Below are 24,035 nucleotides of genomic sequence, written 5' to 3' on the forward strand. Positions count from 1 at the left end.
CATCTGCTTGCTACTTCTTCTCCAACTAGTCAAGTATAGCCTCTAAACAATCATTTAGCAGATCAATTATTGTACGCGTTGCTATCTGTAAAACCTTTAGGGAAAATAATAAACTTTTAGCCTTTTTTAACATCGAAACTGCTATAACTTTTTTCACATACGCTGATGTACCAAGACAACTTTCAACAAAAAACTACTATTAGTCTGATTCAGTTACTAGTTTTTTTTGGGTGTAGCAATCCAAGTTTTTAATGAAAACTTAAAGGCATGAAAATGGAAAATGGATTTCTATACAAACAAAAACAATAAAGGGAATACTTGTTATTGATGTAATCAAGTCATTATTAGCACATCTTTGTAGACACTTTTCTACTGATCACTTACTATTTTTAGTTCATAAAGAATGTCAAATAGTGGCAGACAAATATACGTGACGATCAACTAAATGGTGGTGCTCTATCTTTCAACTCCTTTCCCATAGTGGCACTCAAATAGAGGTGGTGGTCAAATCAATTTGGCCTTCAAATAAATACAAGTTTTTGATATATACATTTGTCACCTGCCATACATTCAATATATTTTGCTTTATTCATGTTAACAATTACTTTTACTGTTAATTTTCTAGCAGAAATCTCTACAGCAAACAGCCATTTCAGCAGCTGATAGATAAAGCAAGTAACAAACATTCACCGTGAGAATTTGATTTTCACATATGATACTTACTGAACAGTTTCAAAAAGAATCAGTTCAAAGTTAAAAGCTCGGTGACTAGTAGGAAAACCAAATGCCAAAAGTGTTTTGGCACCGATTACTGGTTGAAACCGATATTTGACAATTACTTAAAAGGTTTAAAAGTATTAATTACTTCATTTCAGGTTATAAAGTCAAAAATAAGCTTTTAAAATCAAAACTATTCAAAATTAAGCTTTTTATGTAATAATGTAAACATTCAGTTTTAGGCTATAACATTTTGAGAATAATAACATTCAAGCCATCTATAGCTTACTTTACAGTTAACTTTTTGAATAACAACATTCAAGTCTTTTATAGTCTTTTATGTTATCATTTTTAATTCATTAAAAAGTTGTTTCCAATTATTCTGCTTATTGTTGTTTAGCTTCCAGCTAAATTCATTTAATTTTTTCTATCTAAGCAGCCTGCCAAAACTTTTTATCTTTTTATAAACAAATTGAACAGACAATGTTTAGATAATCTAATTTGAACGAGGAATATTTATTATATATATATATATATATGTATATATACATATATATACATATATATATATATATACATATATATATATATGTATATATATATATATATATATATATATATATATATATATATATATATATATATATATATATATATATATATATATATATATATATATATATATATATATATATATATATATATATGTATATTTAACATTGTGATTGTTTACGATCAATCACTGCATAGCTGCCTGTTCATTCTGGCAATTTGAATTTGTCATTAAAATTTTATATTCTGACAAAATTGCATTAAAAACTATGGAAACCCAATATTTACCCAAATTTTTTTGCTGATAGCAGATTGATTCTCAGAACTTCAGCTAAACTGTAAGTAAACCTTTTGATCGTATTATCCTCTTTTTCAAAAGTACAGAGTTGAAACAGTTTATCGTACTTCTTGCTGGTCAATCATTGCCGATCTTTCTGTTTATTCTGAAAATTGACAATGTTGGTCAAAACTAATATTTAGACAATAATTATGCTACAAAAATATCATTGAAACTCCAATTTGTAACCTGATTTTTGGCTGCTAATATATAATTTCTATGATCTCTCCGTCAAACTTCAAGTGATCGTTTTGGTTATTTTTTACAGGTACAGACTAACCGCAAATAATAACATTGCTACCCAGACTGTTGGACACAGTGCAGATTCACAACGACTTACTGTAGAATTTACTGGACTTGAACCTGGAGTGTCATATAACTTCACTGTATCATGCTGGGTTCAAGGAGTGAAATGTCAAGGGCGCCAGTACTCTAAAGTGATATCCACTCAATGTGATGGTAAAAATCTGTAGCCTTTAATCTGTTTATCATTTGGTATAGCTTTTCTCCAAACTAGTAGACAAAGTTGACGCCCTTTATAGGTTCCACTCTTTATAACAATAATATACTTGTAGGTGATTAGAGTCTGTAACTCAGTTACTATATAGTGATTGTGTGCTGAATACGCTTAAAATCCAACAATTTAACCAACCTCATATGGAGTTATTGATAATCACTGAAAAATGTCTTTACATAATGCTTTGCAAGTTTGTTACAAAAATTAGGAACTGTTCAAATGCTCATTATTATAAAGTGTTTGTGTGCTAGGTGTGTCTCAAATTCAACTAATATAACAATGTGATATATTGATCGTTTGATAATTTCGTAACTATGTTTTTACATATTGCTGAGCATTTTTGGTATAAATATTTGGAGTTGTTCAAATAATCATTAATAACTTCACTTTATTCGTTACTATAATTCTTCACTACAAAATTTTTATATTGTTCCTATTATCTATGAGCCAAACTTTCAGTTTTTGTTAATAACAATATTTTAATATTTTTTTGGCACATCAGGTTGTGCCCAATTTTTATGATCAATTTTTAGTTTTATTACTGGTTAAACTTGGCAACAACCTTTCAACAACTCATTTAACTATATCAATGTTTTACTTGAACAACAGCCTCTGTCTAACTACATGGTACATTTCGTCCAAATAACAACCTTTCAATTATTATTTTTATTCAAAAAAAGTAGTTACCTTTCATTTAAAGCATTTCTTTTCAAGCATCAAACCAAAATCGAAGAATCAAGATTAGCTCTACAGATGTCAGTAGAAAGTGTGATTCTGTCTTGTAGTTCCAGATATGCCAGGTGTTATCACTCTAACATATGCAACGGCTCAGAATAGTGGACGCCAGATGTGGAAATACAATGCATCATGGATGGTAAGGATACATTACAACAAGTGATAAGTTAAATGATAATTATTTCTATAAATTTATTGCAAGCATTAGTGACAGCTGATTAATCTTACACTGCAGTCGTAACAGACTTTTCGACAACTGCGATTAGCGATATGTACTATTAGCTTCATTTGAATTATTTTATTATTTAGTTTTGATAGTTGGTATGATTATGTGTGATCAGTAAAAACGTACGAGTGCATCATGACCATGTTTTTTTCTATTCAAAAATTTATATTGCATTTTGCTGCTACATATACATATACATGTACATATACATGTATATCTATACTCAATTACCAGCAAATATTCTTGCCTGAAGACATATCCCGATTTTGAAGGGTCTTTTCTAATGCATTTAGTTCAAGCATTGAAGCCTTTTTGTTATACAAAAGGTCCCAACAATGAAAAGTCTGTTTGGTCTCTCACTTATGTCCAGGTTTAATAAATATCAAAGCAGCTCAAGCTAACGTACTACAGTCGAATCTCAACAAACAAGCCAAATGCATTCTGGGCCTAAGCACGATATCAAATTAATCTCATTTAAATATAATTTATTTATATATAAAACAACTAAATGCATACTGACTAGTTTTGATACTCTGACAAAAACACTTAAAAACAAGATATTGCAGTACAAAACATGTTGGTAATTGTCCTGATTCCCTGCATGCTTTTAAATTTCCAATAAATCAAAAAAATAATATGATAAAATATGACTAAGTATAGTATAAAGTTTTATTCAGATGATAACAACTAATAGCCGTGTTTACTGAGGAGGAAAAAAGACTGACTGTATTAAACTTAGATTCCAATGCCCAGTTTTAAAAGTAAACTTTTATTTTTTTATCACAAAGGGCTAACACACAATCACTAGCCTACTTGTCCGAATGTCTCTTTTCCATAACATCAGAAAACGATTGTCATTTTATTAACATATATTGTATTTTTTTAGTGGAGAGGTGGTCTTTTTCTACATCAACCTTCTCCTCACTACCAAGCTTGTTTAATGCCTCATAATAATTCATTTATTTGAGCGCTATCAATTCTTGTGTCCTCAGTTTTTTATGGTGCTTCTCGACAAGGTTGGTCACGCCTGCCCTGCCAGCCTCCAGCTCCATAGAGTCTCCAAGCAACACCATTTTGTCTGTTTACACAGGTTTAGAATATTTAGGGTATGCTGCTTCAAAATGTGTTTCAGCAACAGAAATTGGCAAAAAACTTTGTTCGCACTCAATTAGGAGCACATCGCACGACACTGCCAGGCATCGTCAATGGTTTTCAAACAATAGAAAATATTAACAAATGTCTTCAAAAATTCACAAGGTGTGAGATTTGTGTTATCTGTTGCATAAAATTATTTTTTCAATTAATGCTTTGTTTGTAGTTTGTGAAAATTAAAATTACTTGTTTGTTCATGAGCGTCGAAGTGGGGTGGTATCGGGCGAGAGACAAGGTGCCTTGATAAAGCTGTATTGGCCCAGAATGCTTTGCTTGAAACCAAATAGACAATGAGGAGCATTGATGAGGATCATGATACATTTCATTTGTCAGCAGGTTTTGTTGGTCAAGTGTTTTTGACCACAGGGTAATGCACAGATTAACCCATTGTTTGATAAACTACAGTGTAACTCAAGCCTTAAACTTAGTACACCAGATATTTTAAAATTTTTCTTTCTATATCCTTTTTTTTTTAAAACAGGAAACTTGACCAAGTTGCACAGCAACAGTAGTTGGACATTACAGCCACTGCTAGCATTGGCAAATAAGGCTAGAATAAAGTGGTACTTCATGGGTTTATGACTCGGTAAACCTTTCTCCTTGCCGTGATGAATGCATACCTAGACACCTTTTTTAAAAAAAGCCGAGTTTCGTCACAGTTGAACACTTGTCGAGGTGAAACATTGCTGCATTCATTTTGAGGCAAATGTGTTGATATATTTGGAAAAGGCTTCCGTGTTGGAACTGCTGCTTCAGCATGCCTCATTACCAACTGTATTCAAGTGAGCTCTTGAAAATTGTCAAACTATCTATTACTCGAGTTGCAATTTTCCTCTGACGTCAAAATCCCACCCTTTTTGGCTCACCGCTTTTTGTATAAGTCCTGATATACATGTATATCACTGGCCTTTTTCTCATATTATGGTTTCAGCTACGCTATTTCCAGCCAATCATTTGTCTTTTATCCCAATCATGAGCCGTATCTTCATATTTTCGTTATTGTTGCTACACTGTTGAGAAATTATGGTTAGTCTTTCAAAGGACTGATGCAATTAATATTATCTTTCTATTTTGTTTATGAGACATATTGTGGATGTACTTCTGTCATATTAGTGAGCCAGTTTAATCATGCGCCCGCCACTCACACTTTTTTATAACTTCATGTTTAATATCAATTTTTATCAAGTCATTTTTCTTCGCACTATCATTCATTGCATGAATTGGTTCTGATCTACGTACAGTATGTTTAAATCACTTAGTTCTTCACTGATTAACTAACCAAAAATGTGTTGTTAAAGTAAAACAATAAAACAAAAGATACAGAGCAATGCTGTTCTCATAAGAAACTTCTGATATACATCGCCACTGACTTGCCTAAATCTTGCATGCATGCTTGCGCCTAACTCAAGTTTTTAATACGTTCAACAATTGGTATGTCAATGTATGACTATAAAATGCTACAACTGTCTATCTTTGCTGACATGATAAACCTTTGTTAGCTATTCCTAAAACAGGACTATTGAAGTACCTTATGTTATTACTTACTGTACTTATCTTATTGCTGACAGTTATTAATATTGTATGTGATGCAATGATATAATATACCATCATTTTAGGCATCCGCCAGAGCCAACTGTAATGAACCAATAATGTACCGCTTTAAGTTGAACAGCGCTGCTTTATCAGAGGAACAAACAGAGTCAACTACAGTATTCTATGTAGATGGAGATGAGGCATTTTCGTTTAGTGTCAGAGCAAAGAACTCTATAGGAGCTTCAGAGTTTCAAAGTAAAACTGACAGATCAGGAATTCTGAGTAAGTCTGCTCTTAAATGGTTTTTTATTTAATTTATTGAACTCACATTTTATGAATTTAGCGCCACAGTCAATATAGGTCTATGTTTAAGGACTTTTCTTGAATTTGGAGAACTACAATAACAATTATTGCTTACATCATCTCACTTATTTCACATATGCTGTAGTTGTGAGCCAGTCATGATGGATATATTTAATTCAAATTGGTTTAGAAAAACATATGGCTGCTCAGCAATAAAATAGGAGATGACATGTTATATGACCTCAACAAATGAATCCTGTGACTCAATATGCTCAAATCAAACTTTGTTCCTGTTTTAGTTTTACAGTTTTAGTAGTTAGCACAATAGAAATTAACAAGTGATTGTTAATATCTGAACTGATTGTTAACCAAAACTAGTCAAACTAAAAACGTAGTTTCAGGCAAAATGTGGTAGAAGGTCATTGCCTGGTGACTCTAAGTTGAACTTGTTACTATAGAACCTCAGTTCAAGTCTAATCAGCTGAATATTACTGCACTGAGCTCTACTTGTGTAAGACTGAGTTGGACAGAACCAGAGTATCCCGGAGGGACCATAACAAAATATCAGGTATTTTTACACCAAGTTATGAGTTAAGCATTTGCGAGATAAATTTTCAAATCATTGTAAATATGCATGTAAATACTAAATTGTATTACATTCTTGTAACAGTATAAGTGTGATGATGGAAGTTGGAAAAGTGCAGGTCTCGCAAAGTCTAAAGATGTATGTGGATATCAACCGTACACGACTACACAATGTCAGCTAATAGCTCAAAATTCTAAAGGCAATGGGAGGTCAGAATTCGTCACGGCAACCACTCAGTGCACAAGTGAGTATATTTATTGTCTTTCTTTTAAAATATCATTTCAACAAATATTTTAATGTAAACTATATGACTGAAAAATTTGTAGAATGAGTATTTAAAGCAAAGACTGTTATATGTTCTACTGTTGAACTAAATTGCATATGAGAAAATACATTTTATGTGCTATATCAGTAACAAATGTTGTCCATATGTCATTTATTTAATTATCAAAGTAGAGATGAGAATATTATTGTTATTGTTATGAACATGAATTATTACATACTGTAAAGGTTTAGTGACACCCTTACTTACTCCACCAGTATAAGACGCGATGCATAAGTTTATACATGTATTTCTACTTTGTTGATAAGAGTACAAGAATAGTCTAGTACATGCAATGAACAGGTCCAGAACAGCTCTGCTCTCTAGCACAAATGTTCATGTTTAAATAGCCGGTAGGCCCCGCCTCTTGTTCTACTTGGCTGGGGTTGACCTGGCTCGGCTTTGGCTTGGCTTTACTCAGCTCGGCTTGGCTTGGCTCTACTCAGCTCGGCTCAGCTCGGCTTGGCCCTGACTGGCTCAACTCTCACCTCGTCATTCTGCCTGACTGAGCACAGCCCAGTCCGGTTTCTCAGCGGATCACATTCCACAACAATACTGTATGTCCCTGCTTATAAGCTTATCTTGCATAAAAGCCAGCCCTAGAAAAAACAGCCCTGAACTTAGGGAATTTATTTAAATTCAAAGATTAGCCAGCCCTATAAATCATAACGCGCCGTACATACCTATCAAAGCCAGAGTTTGCAAAAATAGAGCAGCTTTTTCAGTTTTTCAGGCATAGTACCAAACGTTTCCAATTGGGGAATACTTGCGTAAAGGACTTGATCGAGTTCTTTTTTTGGCTCCACAATGAAACTAACTATTCGTGAGCAAGGCAAATGATATATGTATTTTTTAAATATATAATACAATCAAGAATAGTTCCCTTACCAAAAACTGCACAGAGGGAGTCTTCCAGGTGTTCTGGTCTTCGTCGCTCTTTATATACCTTTCACTTTATGTTGGGCTCCACTTCTTGGTAGCATGGTTGGCTCGGTAGCATGGTTGACTCGGAAGTGAACAAAAAAGTATTACCGGGATCGTGCTGCCCGCTGAGTCTGGGTTCGGTCAGGTCGTAGCGTTGGTTGCCACCTCAGTGTCGACTCATGACCCATCTCTGGCACCGACAATGTTCCACCGTATTTGCTCCTAAGTGGAAGCCCTGGAGTCTGGCCGTCCACTCAGCATCGGTCTCAAAGATATATAAATCAACTATGACCAGAGCCGCTGTTGTCTTGTATCATACTCCAGGCACCAGACCTCATTTTTTGCAAATTTGTGATCTTCTCTAGTTAGTTTCCAAATCGGTATCGAGCTGACAGTCCAGAGAGCTAACATTTGCCAGCAGCCGCTGTCCTCCAACAGCTGACATGCTTTTTTTTCTTGCCAGTTTCTCAGTCATAGTGCATCCTAACATTTGAGCTTGCCACTCTAAATTTGTCTTAGTTCGGGCTGAGAGCTCTTCGGCATGTTTCCTGGGTTGGGTAGGTGGTCTGTTGGGTGGCTTTTCAACTGATCTTTTCATGACAGAAGGTGAGTTGTCAGCTTGTGGTTTTGTCAATTCAGGCAGGCTTGGCTGTAAAGAGACAACGCATGATTATCAATCTGTCACTTGTGTCGACCTCCTTTAGGCATGTGACTGGTATCACACTGACTGACTCGACTTCCAACTTTTGACTGTTGTTTTCGACTTATTCTTCCTGTTCTTTGCAAAATCTTTGGTAACTTTTAAATTTTTTTATTTGAGTAGCATTTTTCTTAAAGGCCCATATGAAATAGCATACATGTATGTTAGTGCACTAGTAACATATTATACCAGGTGTTAAAAATAATTATAAACTCTTGTTAGATATTATATTTAAAAAGTATTACTCAATTTTACGTAAAAAATAAAAACTTAAAAATTAAATGATATATGTCATATTTATAATCGTTTTGTTAAAAATAAAATTAATTTGTGTCTTTTTAGTGTTACTTAATTGTTATTTACTATCTCACTATTTATTGACGATCATTTTTAGAGGAAAATGACAAGTGACAACAACATTTATGAAACGCATGTGTATAAGTGTAAAAAAGCATGGGGTTTACATCCTACATGTATTATATAAAATAATATTATACTAGCTGGATAGTTTTAAATTAGCGCTGATGACCTGATAACCATAGTTGAATTGAAGTGTCATTTTTACAATGTCAACTAGTTTGCTATGCCGGTGTTTTAAGACCAATTATTATTGTAAAAATTGCTAGAAGTGTAAAGTTTTTTTTATTTTAAATTTGTCTGATTTGAGTAATGAGGTAATTATAACAGATTTGACAAAAAACGCCTATTACTATTGCGGTAATTTTTAATGATCAGGGTGACACTGTTTTGCAGGTGCTCATAACGACAAAACTGGTGCTTCAAGATTAAAATGTTTGCGAGTTACAATTGTATCTTTAAACTGGAAAAAAATTGTTTCACTTCAAGTTGAGATCATTTTGGAACTCATATTTTATTTTTTATACAAAGAACAACAACAATAAAACTGACTGACACTTTTAGATGCATTGAAATCGCGACCTAATGGTCAAAAATGCATTTGTAATAATTTTGTTTTTTAAAATTAATATTGCTTATTTTGAACAGATTATAATAGAATAAAGTGTGAAAATTACAAAAAATATAGACTTTTGTGAAATTACATCTTGCATTATATCTTTAGCTAAAACTTGATAAAAGGCTCCGAAATCTGGCAACTCTTATAATAAGAAATACTACTGCTATGGTGGCAAGTCGTCGCCAACCAGCCACCTGCATCCGAGCTAGTTCCTTGTCAGTGTCAAATCGAATCATCACGCAAGCCATGTTGCCAAGTCTCAAGGCACCCTCGGTCGGTTTTCAGTCAACCCTCGTCCACCTAGATGTCATGATGGTAACAGGTTGGTTCATGTGCCCAACCACCTCGCATGTGGTTTTGGTAACTCCTGACACAGCTGTCGGGTCATTTTCAAGTCTACCCGACAATGTCTGGCTTGTGATGATGAACTCGTCCTGCATCGCTCCTCTATTCCTCAGCTCAATGAGCTTGCAGCTGGCAGTAGCCACAGGCCTGCCAGCTGAGTCTATCGGCATTTCTGCAATGCAATCCGGCACAGAGTTATTGAGTGTGTGGAAACTCAGCTAAAATCTCTGGCCACCTGCCTACCTGATTTAGGGTTCTTTTTTATCTAAATAGAAATTGGAGAGAGGCATAGTCGGTACCGAGAAGGAAATGTCATTCGTGTAGATTACGCCGCAAGTGCTTCACAATTTTGATCACAACCATTAGTTACCTTTGGGCGACAATGGTTTTTTACGCCAGTTCCAGAGTTTTGATGAAGAACGTAATGACTTTTTTAGTTTCGTCTTGCTATTGTGAGAACACGGTGCGTACAACACAGCCATAAACGTTTGAGTACAGGATGTATGGCTGACTTTGATTGAGATAGCCCAGCACAGGCACTGAGAACAGACGCTGCTTCAAATCCTCAAAGGCTGTCTGCTCCTCTTTGCCTCATGTCCATTTCTGTCCATTTTCCATCAGCAGGTGTGGAGGCCAAACTCTAGTAGCAAAGTTTGAAATGTACTGACGGCAGTATTATACCAGGTTCAAGCCTTGCAGCTTCTTGAGCTCTTGGCTTCTGAGAGTTGGCTATTCCAGGAATGCCCTTGTTTACTTAGGGTCAGTAGCCAGCCCATAGGTGGCGTTTACCGCATGCCTCAAGAAACACGCCTGTGACTGTTGTAGTTTAGACGGTTTCAGCTTTAATCCAGCTCCTTTCAGTCGCTGAAACGCTTATTCCTACCCACGTAGGTTTGTACCAAAGTCAGGGAAGATGAAGAAAATGTTGTGTAAGTAAAACAGCAGCGCTTTCCAAGGCATGCTGTGTGGCACGATCTCTATCAGCTTCTGTAAGGTGGCCGGTGTGGACGTGAAATAGAACAGCAGAACCTTTCACAAGCCAGTGCTGGTAGCAACAGCTGACTTCTTTTCTAAATCAGTGTTTATGGGCACCTGCTAGTAGCCACTGACAGTAGCCAGTGGTTTAGTGTGATAAAGAATTTGCTGCTAGAAAGCGCATCAAGGCTGTCATCACTTTGGGGAAAAGGCGTCATGCTCGGTGACTGCATTCAGCTAGCTGTACTCAATACAGAAACACCATTGTCTGTCCATTTTCTAAACCAACAACACTAGGAAGCTCTAAGTACCTCCAGCTGGCTCAATTAGTTTTTTGCTGAGTAGGTCTAAGACTTGGTGTGCTGCTTCAGCTTTCATTTCTGGTCCAAGTCAATGAGTAGGCTGCTGAATGGGCCAGGTTTCTTCCATCAGGAGAATAGACTGCTCAACTTTGGAGGTTCATTCCCATCTACTTCACGAGCCTGAACATGCTGTGATAGCGTGTCAGTAGTCTCACCAGTCACTTGGCTTTATGCAGTTTATTCTGGTTGCTATGAACAGGCCTTCTAGTTGAGGTGGCACGCCTACTTTCGACGTTTTTGCACTTTAATATGCAAAACCTAAGCAGGGGGTAGCTCGTCATTCAGCTGGTGGTCCTCAACTTTTGTGTTCCATTTGACCATGAAACTAGCTCGAAAGTGTAGAGACTGGTCCATAAGGTTCAGGCACTACGCATTTCTTAGGCTAAGCTGGTTCAAGCTTGTATCAAGCAGGAGACCCGCACACAACTTTTTATCAACCCCAACAGACAGTAGTTTGTGCGAGATGGCTCAACCTTATTTATCACTGTCTGCATCTTGCTAAATAGCAGTCGCCTTTGTTTATTTGTCCAGTTCAACGGCAGACTGTCGGTAAAAACCATAGGCTGCGGAACTCTGATGTCACTCTGGTGTGCCAGCAATAGAGGCGTCTTTAGCATGGAGCTTTCACATATGTGGTTCAGCAAAAAGACCTCTTTAGTATTTACGCCTGATGAGCAGACAAATGATTTAATAGTCGGCAGTGTGGCATTCGAGTTCATTTGGTCATGAGATCGTGATTGTCAATCTCTTCAAGCAACACCTTTGTGTTTTAAAAGAGCTTGTCAACTCCTCGCTTCTTCAGCAAGTTTTGGTAAACTCACTGCCAAACAAGAACTGAATCAGCTTTCTTCCAGTCTTAGGAGAGGAAGTAGTTTGTTGAGTAAGACCGGTCTAAAAGTAGTGATCTGATTAGTTCTGTATCACTCTTGCTTTGTGAGACCAGATGTTTGGGCCCGGACACTCTTGAATCTGCTGAGGGGATCTTTAGAAGTATCTACTGAGTCTAAAAGGGAGCGTAAAGCAAGTCTGTTTTGTCTCTTTCAAAGCAGGCTTTTGAATATGTACCAGCAAGAATCCTTCAGATTTGATTCTGAGGGTGATCTTGAAATAATCACTCCTAGAGTGGAGTTCTGATCTGTTGGCTCAATCTTGAAGGATGATATGAAGCACGTCGACCTTGCTGCTTTCAAGACAGGCTTTCAACATTGAGCCGGCTGGGGACCCTCAAGCTGATTTCTAAGTGCACTTTGAACAACAAAGCCTAGTTTGGCTCAATCTGGTTCAGCTCGTGTTGACACACTCATGCCATTTTTTCGTTTTTCAAGGTTTCTCAGCTCCTACAGTAATTCTGAAGAGTTATGGCTAGAGTCTTCTTTACCACCATCCTGCTTGATTGAATGGGGGCGGACCTCCTCTGTTTCATCTCCATTACTCTTCGAGTTTTTCCGGGTTGGAGTTCCTTGGCAGGATGTCTCTGAACTTTTGGTTTCTGACTCTCTGACCTCTGATTCTGTCTTTGGGCTGAGTGGAGTTAGTTCAGGGCTTTACTGAAGTCAGTAGTTGGCACTACTGTTGCGGCTGTTTGCCATTTACTCAGTTTTATGGTTTCTAGCTGACACAGTCATTGCGGCCACGTCTCTGACTTCTGCATTTTCAGCAATGCAGGAGTTTCTTTTCTGTGGCCTCTTTGAGCTGCTTTATTCTGCTGTAGCTGCCGAACCTGCTTTTTCATCTGCTGTACAAGTAACACTAACTGACATACCGACTGGTCATGCACGATCATCGTCTTTATGACTTGTACCATATTTACGGACCTGACGGCCATTGACTGCCATCGTTCGAGTTTGTTTTAAAAGGGCTTTGTACCAGCTTAAATTGAGACAGTCAACACGGAGCTCGGTACTGCCAGCAATTAGAGTTGCAAGCCAAAGCTGCAAAACATCTTGTCCATGTCCTCTCTTAGTGTGCCAGTAATTCTCTGTATGCAACTCAGACTGGTTGTTCTACTTGACAAACGTGTTTTTAAAGAGTAGTGTCAGTGGCTCTCTTAAGTGTACTCAGTTTACACCAAACCTGGTTAAAAAGAAAGACCAAACCGAACTCGTACTGTATTACAAACAGCTTTCACTTGGTTGGCTTGACTTTGGTTTTCTGCCTCCTCTCTGACCATGTCTTTCAAGCCGGAGTACTGGATGACTTAAACTAGTGGACTGGTGCCCATCGCACCGACATCATCTTCTCCAGTACTCGGCCATACTGTCTGCACATCGGTCTGCACTCTAAGGGCATCTGGTTGCCATTTTGTTACCAACCCTTACGAGAGTATCTCTGAGACCGCAAGAAGTAGGCTTCCCTTTGAGCAGCTAAGGCACTCTTTGATCAGGGAATGGTCTTTCCTCTGAGCACTTGTTTTTTTTTGGAGCTTTTTCCTTACTATTTCTCGGATAGCCTTTGTTAGAGGATTCAAGAGTCCACAGTTTCTTGTGGAGCCAAGAGATGCTATTTCATCGCTGCCAGCAACTTAAAAGGCTCAACCAAAAATTTCTACTTGCTCCACAAAAAAGCAAACCACTCAAGTGCAAAGCAAATAAAATATACATGAAACTCAGATAAATCAAACTTCAGGGGACCGAGCAAAAGTGTTAGAGTTATCAAAGCGTTAAAGTTATCAGAGCACTGTCACAAAGGCATGTATTTATCAGTAGATACATGTACACATAAAAACTATATATAAATCAAAAGCATAGATTGCTTGTTGCAAGTTAAATGGTCTCTCATGTAGTTTAGAAAAATAATTTCAGAAAGTAAGATACTTTTCTATCACTTGAGATTTGTTTGTTGTTTTAGGTAATGTGACTGCCAGGACGTTCTCAGGTTAAAATGGGCAAAAATTGATCGCAGTTAAAACGCTTAGGAAAGAAACATATTTTTCTCTTGAGCTTTTTAACCGAGATCAATTTTGCTAATTTTACTCTACGTTTATGCGGATTTTACCTCACTTTTCCTTGCTTTTGAAAGGCCATCGCAAAGCGGATGTTTGTTAAATTTTATTTTTGCAAACCTTTACAAAAGTCGTTAACAAAAATGTTTTGCAGAAGATGGTAATAACGAGGCCTAAGAACTACTAAGTGTTGATATTTACCTCTTTGGCTTGGAATAAAGCGATATTCTAAAGTGATAACAGTCGTCTCGGTAGCCATTTGGCAAAAAACTCTTCAAGTTAATGATGTTGAGGTCGAGTTATCTAAAGCAACTTATCATTGCGTGAGAACAGACCAAACAAATTCCTTTGAGTTAACCATGTGTTCAAGCTATCCGAGGGCGAGTTATCCAAGTTTGACTGCATAATATGTTTCCTAAATATATAATTCAGTCGAGAGTAGTGCGCTTTCAAATAACTGCATAGAATGAGGTTTCTAGGTGCACTGGTATTGGTCATTTTTGAAGTTTCTTGTATACCTTTCGTGCTTTGTTTGGCTTTGCCTTTGTGTAGCATAGTTTATTCAGCCAACTTTTAACTGACCGAAAGCATTACTAGGTGCCGTGTCACCTGCCTGACCGGTTCGACTTCCGGCTTTGTCCCTAACGCCGTTCTACCAGACTTGTATAATTGGCTTATCATTTCTCCGCCTAATCAAAGAAAACAATCGTCTTTTTGCCTTGAGCCAATGTTTTCATATTACGCTGACATTGCTTTGCTTTGCAAAAACACATTTTTATAGCTAATTCTTCTCTGCAAAGATCAGTAGCATTGCAGCTCCATAATTTTCCCAAAATGTGAACAATTGACTTTTTATAATTATTTATTGGCAATAGTAGAAGTGACAGTGAGTATTTATTTTTAGCAGTAATAATATTGTTGTAAGCTGTAATAATATTGATAATTTGTCTGACTCAGAACATGGTTAACTTGGTAACCACAATAGTAAGAAGGGGAAAAAAAGTTTGCGAACTCATTCCGCAACACCTTTGTGGCCTTTTTATGGCATCACATGATGTAAATTTCAATGCAAACTAATTTGCTCAAAGTCTATGACAAATGATATGCACCGATGTCAAATGGTTAAATATTTATAGTTTCCATAAAAATTTATTTGGTAGCTATAGAGTTAATGGTAGTGGTAATCATTATGGTTATGCTTTATTTATACTATCAATTTGAGTTGATGAAGGTTAAAGTTTTAGTTGGTGAAATTAAGTTTGCATAATATCATTTTGTTTGCTTTCAATCAAAGTTACGCAAATATGAGCCGGCTCCTTTACATGTAGAATCAGCATGTTTGCCAAACTATATGGTAGTTTTATTACACAAACATGTCTAGTCAATAGTAATCTATAGCCTTTGCAGAACTGTTTACATTATTTTTATTATTCATTATTGATTTTGTATATGTATTATGCTGATACTTTTTTATATTAATTTGATCAGATAACAGCAAACCTTGTAGGGTAACTTCTGGCAGTATTGCAAAGATTATCATTAACCTTGGTAAATTAGAGGCAGTTAGTTTTGTGTGAACATCTCACATGCAAACTGATGGCGCTAGTTGCCTGAATATTACTTGTAGGTCCTGATATGCCAGGTTTGATCAGTTTTACTTTTGCTGCAGTGGAAAATAGTGGACGCCAAAGATGGAGGTACAATGCATCTTGGGAAGTAAGTGTAGTAAAATCATTTGATTATATGACCAAACTTGATAGTTGGTTTTCTATCATGTGCTCATTATTATTGATAATGTTTCATTTAATGTATCATAATGGTACAGGTTTTATAATGTAAGGTGCTTCCTGATGACACTTATAAGAAACACAACTATGCTCTTCTTTGTCAGTAGTTGTAACTGTATTTGTCATATGTGATATGTCATTTATATTAATAACTTAAATTTAACTTGCGGTCAGTTTTGTTAGCCTTTTTCAATAAAAATGAACTTTTACAATCAGAATATATACTGTATCATATTTACATAGCATAGATAGTCTGGTAATGTGCCTTTTCACTCGTAAACGCATAAATGTCTTGAAATAAAAATTTGCACTTTTTTGGTTAGCCTCATATGTAATACCTGTTTAACGTCAACTTTATCAAAAAGAAATTTTGAGCTGTTGACTCAGATGACGCTACCACTTTTCTGTTGTATTAGTGGTAATAAAGTATTGATGGTAATAGTAAGTCTATCAAAACAAGAATTTGTCTGTAGGATTAGATCTTCAAAGATGTATAGTAGAAGTCAAGCTAATTGCTTTTATGAATATCTGATGATGTTCCTTTTTATAAAAGTTCTAACTTCTGTATAATAGTGGTTATTTGGTTTTTTCACACCCGTGGTATAAATAAGTTTAAAAACTATATCTTGGTGTTAACTTATCAAAGTGTATCCTATATTTAATTAGTAACATTGTCTCAAGAATAAATGTTAAATACAATAGCTTTCGCTAAGATGAAGAAGTGTTTCAATGCTGATTTTATTATTACATTTAATAATCTTTGCTAGATCATCTCAGACTAGTCCTTGGTAAACCACTGGTGGTTTTAACTTGTTGGGTGCTATTTTTGCATTTCTGAACAAGCACTTACTTGACCCGAGTTCCAATATTGCATTTCTGAAAGTTTGCAACTGTTCATAATCTATGAAACTCAGTGATCGGTGAATGAAGATAATATGTTTACAAAGCATCTACAAACCTGACGTGTTTACAGAAGCAATATATTTGGGTTTCCTAGGAAACAGTTTTAGGCAGGTAATAAAATTATTTACCTATAAGTGGTAAAAGAGATAGATAATGTTGAAAAAGCACAAATTTATTTGTGATATCGTAAACGATTTTTAAATATTTATCAACACTTTAAAACTTTATGACAGCTCCTTTTACCTGAGTTTCTGAGCATGTATAGACCTCTATAAATCTATGAAAACATAAAAACAAAACACTATATTGCCTTGTAATTATTATTTTTGCCATTCGAAAAAATTAGGTTTCGCAAATCAAAAAATTGAAAACAGCTGTTTTGATAAACAAGACTTACAAAACTAAACTAGAGCCAAAACATTCTGTATTTTTATTAAAAAAAGACGCTTTTTTATTCATAATATTCTAGTTTGTTATAACGCCACAGTAGTCAGGTACCATTATTCATACTCTGTTGTTGAAATAGTTATAATGAAACATTGTATATTGTTAACTGAGCTAGATAAACCAGGTAATAGCAGTGCAAGAGCCAAAACAAAATGTCATTTTTTTATTTAAAAAATGGGTGTGCCATAGCACTTGACGCAACTAGATGTAATAATGTGGCAGGCAAAGGGCTAAAGAATCAACACAAGATATTTATTAATTTCATAGGCACCAGCTAGAGCCAACTGTGGTGGACCAGTAAAGTACATATACAAGTTAAACAGCGGTGCTTTATCAGAGGAACAAACTGAGACAAGTACAGTCTTCTATGTTGATGGAGATAAAGAAGTTATGTTTAGAGTCAGAGCCAAGAGCTCTAAAGGAGATTCTGACTTCCAAACTAAAACTGAGAGATCCAGAGTCTTGAGTAAGTTAAGTAAAATCACGGAGTTGAATAAACAGTATATGTACTTCTTCAGATTGACATTGAAAGTTCATAATACACAAAAGTAATATTTCTATTAAGTTTTTACATGTTGACGGGTTTTTTGTTGTAGGAGTATGTTTAACTGATTGCAGCAAATGATTGCAAGAAAACATAGCTGTGAATTAGAAAAATAAAATAAGATCACTTGAGTTTTAATGAAACTTGAACCAAATTCTTAAAAGCAACTACAACAGTATTAGTTTTCTCTCTAAGCATTTAGATTATAGCATAGAAATTAGTAAAAAAACACTGAGTATATTTTGAATACTTACATGCATTTTTCTCAATTTTTATGTAGTTGTAATCATTTGCACAGGATTTAAAACACCCACGCCTATGTTTGGCATATTAATTCATGAATTAAGCTTGCTTAATTAGGGCATGTGTCCACAAAAAGCAGCAGTTGTTTTTTCGGAGGATAGGGCGCTGGCATGAGACCATTATGTGAGCGGATAGAGTCACATATGGACCATTGGTGGTGTTAGGAATGACATCCTGCTGCAATTGCTCCTGTGCCAAGTTGGGTCGTCAGCAACTTAACCTCTTCTCACATCTGCGCTCTAGTCTAGTTGAGGAGGTCGGTTAGTAATTCTGCAAACCAAAAGCACAACTTGAAAAAAGTGGATGAGCTTCTATGTGAGCAAACGGCTAGCTAGAGATAGTGTCTCAACAAAAACCCAATCAAAGGGCATGGCAAATCACTGTTGAAACCCCTACCAATAAACATACCAATTGAATTATGGACGTGGCTGCTGATTGCTTTAAATATTAGGAACATTGAACACTGCTTGTTTGTAAAAAAGAATGTAGATCTATCTAGCTTGTAATCATGGAACTAGATACAATTTAATATATATATAATATATATAATATATTATATATATAATATATTATATATATAATATATTATATATATTATATATATATAATATATATATATATAATAATTTGCACCTAGTTCCATGATTACAAGCTAGATAGATCTACATTATTTTTTACAAACAAGCAATGTTTAATGTTCCTAATATTTAAAGCAATCAGCAGCCACGTCCATAATTCAATTGGTACGTTATAATATACAATATATATATAATATATATATATACATATATTATATATATAATATATATAATATATTATATATATAATATATTATATATCTCTATATCTTTATATATATATCTATATATATTATATATTATATATATTATATATATATATTTATATGGACAGATACAGATACAGGACAGATAGTGCAGTTGGTAAGATATCGGGACCGTAATCATTAGGTCCTCGGTTCAAACTCCAACAACTGCACTTTTCTGGTGGCCCTTGGACAAGACTCTTGCTGGTATAATGTCTACATTCTCTATGATAAGTGCAATAACCAAAGCCATGCAGCCTCGGACGTCGCCCAGTCAAACAAGGTCCGCGCTGCCTGTAGCTGAACCAGGACAAGGCAGTGAAAAATGGGTTACTGGTTCAAAACGGATGAAATGGACTCGGACTGATAACACGGACCTCATGCAGTGCTACTTTATGAGTGAACCTCAAAAGTTGGGCTATATGGGAAGGATGCGGCAACTGTGGATAAACATGTGCCCTGAATTGCCACTAGCCGCTAAGCAACTTGTAGCTCAGAGGAGTAACATAATCACGCGGCACCTCATATCGGAACTTGAAGTAGATGAAATTAGGGAACAGTTCACCCAAGTAACCTCAACCAACGAGGAGTGCATATCAACACACACTGTCACGCATACACAATCATGTGTTGACTCACGGATTAAAGAAGACATGCACTTGGACCTTGACCCAAGGGTGAGAGAGCTTGTGGAAAATATCATCAACAAGATGTCAGCTGCTAATGATTATGGAAGCAGGGTACCACTACGAAGAGTTAGCAGAAGCTGTTGGAAGACATTAACATGGCACTGGAGTCGATCTCAACTGGATCAATCAGTGAGACTAATGCCTTAATCTACAGTACAGCAACCGTCATCTTGGAGGAGATGGATATTAAGCCAATGCCAACAAGGCTTCAAGCCATTCCATCCTGGCAGCTGAGGCTACAAAATACGATCAAGGACTTGCGCAAGAAAGTTAGTAGGCTCAGTGAGAGATCTAACCACAGTTTAGAGCATCCAAAAAGGGAAGCCACAATAGAAGCTCTAGAATCTGCCAAACAGCAGCTAGTAGCACTCTCGGCACGACTGAAGCGGTACACCAAAGAGCGGGATAACAAGAGAATGAACAAACTGTTCATCAATAATCCATCTAGAGTGTATTCCCAGTTCAAAGGTGAACTGCAGAGGCCAATTTCTGAGCCTCCCCGATCTAGCACTTCAAAGTTCTGGAAGGACATCTGGGAGAAAGAGACTAATGGCAAAAAGCTGGTGAGTGTACAAATTAAGCGAGGCATCTATCAAGGTGACTCCTTATCACCGCTGCTCTTCTGCATATGCCTAAACCCTCTAAGCAATATGCTGGAGGAGACTCAATATGGGTACCAGTTTAAGAGTGGCACTAAGATAAACCACCTCTTCTACATGGATGACATCAAGCTGTACACTAACAAAGAAAGGGACATTGATTCGCTAATACACATCACTCAGGTATACAGCAAGGACATCGGAATGACCTTCGGCATTGAGAAATGTGGAAGGCTAATTCTTAAGAAAGGCCATTCTATACTCACAGATGGCCTAAGAATGCCAAATGGTACCATCAAAGATATAGAAGAAGGGTACAAGTACTTGGGGATTATGCAAAGCAACATCAACCACGAAGCCGAGGTACGTCACAAAGCCATTACAGAATACAAGAAACGCCTTCGGCAGGTCTTACGGAGCCAGCTCAATGCCAAGAACCAAGTCATGACAATAAATACCTACGCACTGCCAGTAATAAGATATCCAGCAGGCATAATAAAGTGGATTGAAGAAGCCATCAAAGAAACAGATATAGCAACTCGTAAACTGCTGACCATGCATGGAGCACTCCACCCAAAATCTAATACTACTAGATTGTATCTTGATAGGAAAGATGGTGGTAAGGGACTCCAAAGTGTACAGCAGACAGTGCAAGAGGAGGAGCAAAGCATCAAAGCATATGCAGCCTCCATGGCCATCTCAGATAAGTTGCTAGCTGAATTTCAATCGGCTGCTCTTACAACGGACCTACGCCCCGATGATGAGGAAATTGACTGGCACACGAAACCCTTCATGGTGCTTACCACCAACAAATATCTAAGGTTGACGATCTTCACCAGACATATATGTGGCTGAACAAAAGAAACCTAACGGCCAATACAGAGTCGCTAATCATGGCAGCCCAGGAGCAAGTGCTCCCAACAAGGCAACTCCAAACGAAAATCTATCACACTAGAGACGATCCTAGATGTAGACTGTGCAAAGATGCACCTGAGACCATCCAACACATCATCAGTGTATGCTAGCAGCTAGCAGGGAACGCATACACTGAGCGGCATAATCATGTCGCAGGTGTTGTGTATAGAAGTCTATGTGATGAGTATGGCCCTAATAAACCACAACACTGGTGGGAAGCTCTTTGTAAGGTCAATGAAAATGACAGCGCTAAGATCCTCTGGGACTTCTACATCCAAACTGACAAGCATGTCCTAGCAAACCAACCAGATATAGTGGTGGTAGACAAGGAGAAAAAGAGGGCTACTATAATAGATATAGCAGTACCCAATGACTACAATATAGTCAGCAAAGAAAAAGAAAAGGTAGAGAAATATCTCCCTCTTGGAGAAGAAATTGAAAAATGCTGGAATGTAAGAACAACTGTAATCCCAGTAGTCATTGGGGCACTGGGCGCAATAACACTGACGCATAAAATGTGGCTTGCCCAATTACCAACAACAATCAACTCAGGTGAGTTGCAGAAAAGTGCGCTATTGGGAACAGCTAAGATCTTGAGGCAAGTGCTCAGACTCCCAGGTCTCTGGTAGGAGACCCGAGTTAGAGCAGAATTTACCACCCATACGGGGTATCCGGGGTGAGGAAACAATTTTTTATATATATACATGTATGTATATATATATATAGAAAGTCACCAAAATGACTAGACATTTGTGGTGGCAATCCGGTTATTTATTAAACGTTAAACAAGAATCCTTTCTAGCTGTGGTAACTCTAGAACTTTGTAGTCTAATGTATATCAAGTGAGAGTTTGATAAAACTTATATAAATATATATTTTCTCTAAATAAATACAGAGAAAGTTCAAGGTTTAAGTTTTGCTCTCTACTGCTTATTGTTTATTTTTACTCATTAGTATCCTGGGTGAGAAAAATTCTAAATGAGATATGGTTGAAAGTTGTAATTTGTGATTGGACAAGAGCAAATGTGACATTTAGTACAAATACGAGAGTGAATAAAAATATCCTTCACCTGTTAAATTACTCATGAATCTGTGCCTTTAGGTCCTCAGTTCAAGTCTAATAAACCAAGTCTAACAGCAATAAACTCAACTTGTGTAACACTCTCTTGGACAGAACCAGAGTACCCTGGAGGGAGCATCACACAGTATCAGGTATAATTCTGTCTTTGCTATCTAAAGATGTAATCCAAAATGTATGCCAAGCTTATGTACCAGAAAATAATTCAAAAGTGATTGCCGAAAACTCAAGTTATAGTAATCTGCTAGGTAAATACCTGACATTGCACAGATAATAGAAAAAGTGTGGTACAACAAAGTTACTTTTAATCAACATATACAATGTTCACCATTCCAACTTTTAAATGAAGGGGTTTGTTTAATGTATCTCTGTGTAATTTATACCGTACTGACTGCAGTGCCTTCCACAGGTCTATACCGATTGCTTTATGAATATAAACATTCTTTCAGGCAATGGGTCAGGGCGGTGTATTGGATAAAAGGATGTCTGTAGAGCTAGAGGTTGTGAGTTCCAATCCAGCTAAAATCGGGTTTTTCATTTGTAAAGCTATTGCTATAGCTGCACAGATGGATGTACAGAGGGACGAACATTGACATTTATTTATGTAGTTTACAGATTAATAGAACATCTTTATTCAAAACTAATCTATACTTATCTTTTTAGATTATGTGGAATTGTTTCAAATAAAAAATCTGATGGGACTTCTAATTTAGAGTCGTCTTTTGTTTTTTCCTTTAAATGTGTCGCTACGATTATTTTGTCAAAACTACTCATAGATTAGAAAAAGTGGTTTGTTAGCATCAAAGTTAGTTACAGATTTTTATATTATTCATCTCTTTGTATGATGATTGTTGTGCAAGTGCATGGTCAACCCTTTTCCTAATGATCAATGGTATATTAAAAGATGAAGTGTTTCATAACTTGATGTTGGAAACTTGTTTAGCATCCACTAGTTTAAGACTTATCAACACCACCACAAGACAATTATGTACATTTATCTATTTGCACACTGTTTATTGTATTATCTCAGAAGCCAATACCCTTATTTGATATTATATTTACAGTATAAATGTGATAGTAAAAATTGGAAGAGTGCAGAACTTGACCAGTCAGTAAATATATGTGGATATCAGCCTTACAGTTCGAGCTCATGTATGCTGAGAGCTGAAAACTCTGCTGGTTGGGGTGATTCAGAAAACGTCACAACTACTACTCCCTGTGAAGGTGACTGTTGTTACAGTTAATTTGATATTAAAGAAACAGTTTGTGATGCAAACTTGGTGTGGCATACATACCGATTTTTATACCTACTGTACTGGAGCATTTTCTGAGAGCTATCGAGGAGAGCAACAATCAAATATTCACTGAACTTCAACTTTCTTCATCTTTAATGCACAGGGACTTATCATCTATAGGAGTGCATTTTATATCTCCTATTTTTTAGCTCCTGATGTTCCTGGTACAATATCCTTTTCTTTTGAGAAAGTACAAAATAATGAACGCCAAAGATGGAAATACACCACTTCTTGGGAGGTAAGACTGAGATAAACCTATGAGTTTCATATTCATAGAAATGTTGAAACATTTCTAGGTCACTAAAAAATGGTAATTTATGAAGCATTAATTCTTTTTACAGATTACTTGATGTGAATACCCTGTCATTACGTCTACAAAACAGCTCTATATTGAGTTTTTCCTTTCTTCAATAATTTCAGCATCCTTCTTCAATGAATATATTGTAGGC

Source organism: Watersipora subatra, chromosome 9 (assembly GCF_963576615.1).
Source record: "Watersipora subatra chromosome 9, tzWatSuba1.1, whole genome shotgun sequence".
In the NCBI taxonomy this organism is placed as follows: domain Eukaryota; kingdom Metazoa; phylum Bryozoa; class Gymnolaemata; order Cheilostomatida; family Watersiporidae; genus Watersipora; species Watersipora subatra.